A 2,494-nucleotide genomic window follows, 5' to 3' on the forward strand; every position below is an offset into this window, starting at 1 on the left:
TGATCTAAAAAGATGGTCATCAGTAACCATCTTCCTTCGAATTTCAAACCTTCGAAGAATATTCTTCCCAAACGAAATCTTCAGCTAACAAATTGCCCCCAATAAATGCCTGTTTCGAAAACAAGAGAAATAAGCGTTTCTTGTTATAATAAGATTTCGTTTACTTACTTCTTAGAGTTCCAAGACTATTGACTGACGTCATAATCATTTATGACTCCGTTTCCAAAACGTCTTGTCATTTTCAAAGATGTCTTCTCATAACTTATATTCCCACGTTCTGGTCTTACTTCATGATCATTACTCCTATATACTAGGAGTAAAGCTAATAATTATTCGACCGCCGTTGGATTAAATCAACGCCTGCCGCGTGTCTCTTGGCTTTTACCCAAAAGATTTGAAAGGGTTTCCGTTAAACCTTTAAATACTTGAACTTCCACCTTCATATAACTTTCACTTCTATCTCCTCATTCTCTTCAAAGAAAAGAACATCTTCGGTTACATTCAAACCCATTTCCCAAATCAAACTTACCCATGGCGTCTTCTTCAAATGTTCTTCAACCTGTTCTAAAACTTCAAAATCCTATGCAGACAGGGGATCAAGAACACATACCAAATCCAAATACTGCAGAGGCGCGCGCCATCTATGCTTCTCAGGTAATCATTCCCTTTGAACTTTCTAGAAAAACTCATGCCTTCATGGGTCCTTTACCAGGAGAAAATAACTCCTCTTTGAATAAATTCTTTCCTACTTATTACAAGACTAGGCCTTTAGTTAGCAAGAATAAGATAGACGATGAAGGCCACCCAGTCTCAACAAACCCTGATAGCCCAAAAGAGACCTCAATTGAAACTCCTTTGGCCTTAGAAAAAATTAGGTTAAACTATGTAACCAATTTTGTGAAAGTCTTTAGGTCAATCCCATTAGCAAAGGATCCTGACCTGTATTATGCTTGGCTAATGAAGGTAGAAAAGCAAAAAGCGCCTTTCTGGAAACAACTAGGGATTTACGATTTAATCCAATTATCCAAAACAGATTTAGAATATAACCAAACCATGTTAGTAGCGTCAGTTTACTTCTGGGATGCTTCTCACAATACTTTTCACCTTCCATGCGGGATGGTTACCCCTACCCTCTTCGATGTAGCTGCCATTACAGGGCTTCGACCAACTGGGGAAACCTTCGACCCTAATTTCATGGATACTGACACCATCAATTTTAACGAAGCAACAGTCACCTATACTGCCTTCATTCAACAATACCACAACGAAACGGACCCAGACGTTTCTGACGAAGAACACATAGCATTTCTAGCACTTTGGCTCTCGAGATGTGTCTTTTGCTCTAGGTCCATACAAGTAGCAAAAAGATATCTTTGCATGGCTAACCAGCTAAATGCTGGGATAAAGTTAAACCTAGGCCAGTTAATCCTAGGATTTCTTTATGAGAATCTTGGTGAGGCAACGGACCTTGTCAAGAACTACAAAACAGGATCTCTTCTTTTCGCTGGTCCTTTCTGGCAGTTGCAACTATGGCTTAATGCCACTTTCAAGGCTCACCTCCCATATAAAAATGTCGTGGATGAAGAAAGTGCAGCTATAAAGGATCGAACAGTGGAAGGAACCAGATTGGCTTACCTAACTCCAAAGGAAGAAAGTGGCAAACTTCGTGAAACCTTCCTGGCATTCATAATGATGTTCGCTGAACGTCATCAATTCACTCCTTCGATGGCTCCATTCGTACAACGTAAGGTGGGTCCCAAATGGTTTACTCGAGAATTTCCAGCCACTTCTCCTGATCAACAAGCTGAATCTATGGCCATCTGGGAAGCTTTCCTCACCCCGAAGCTGTTATATCACCGACTTCGATCTCCAAAAAGTCATTGATGTCTCCTTTGCTATCAACCGAATCTGGTTTCAAGACAATTTGGGTTGGTTCAACTCAAACCGAAGTGTTTGTATGACAAAAGGAATCACATGTGTCTACATACTTCGCATCTGACAGAAGATAAATATGAATCAAAAATCTCCCGATATGTTGGCATCACCACTTTGTCTCCCATTTCCTTTGAGCCTGCTTTTTATTCTACCATAGATTTTCATCAATGGTGGACAGAATACTATTCTACGCAAATCTTCGATGCTGACAGCCTTACTCGGGAACTAACTGCAGCTTTTGCTGATGTGCAGGAGAATTTCCAGAAAGGTACTTCGACTCATATTAAAGAAATTCAAGCATTTTAAAATTTCTTTGAAACTATCTACAGGCCTGATGACCTTAGTCGGACCGTTCGCGAGGCTTGATCGCGACTTTGCGTGTCTATTAGTCGGGATAACTGCAAGTGCACAGTCGTGTCGTGTAGTTTTAAAAGATATCGAATCCACAGGGACTATGAATCGATCTACCGTTATCTAAGGTTACTATGTAAAGCTAGGAGTACTAAAATTTCGATTGTTCCTAAGGGAAAGTGATTGTGAGAAAATAAAGAATAATAAT

Source organism: Vicia villosa, linkage group LG5 (genome assembly GCF_029867415.1).
Source record: "Vicia villosa cultivar HV-30 ecotype Madison, WI linkage group LG5, Vvil1.0, whole genome shotgun sequence".
Lineage (NCBI taxonomy): Eukaryota > Viridiplantae > Streptophyta > Magnoliopsida > Fabales > Fabaceae > Vicia > Vicia villosa.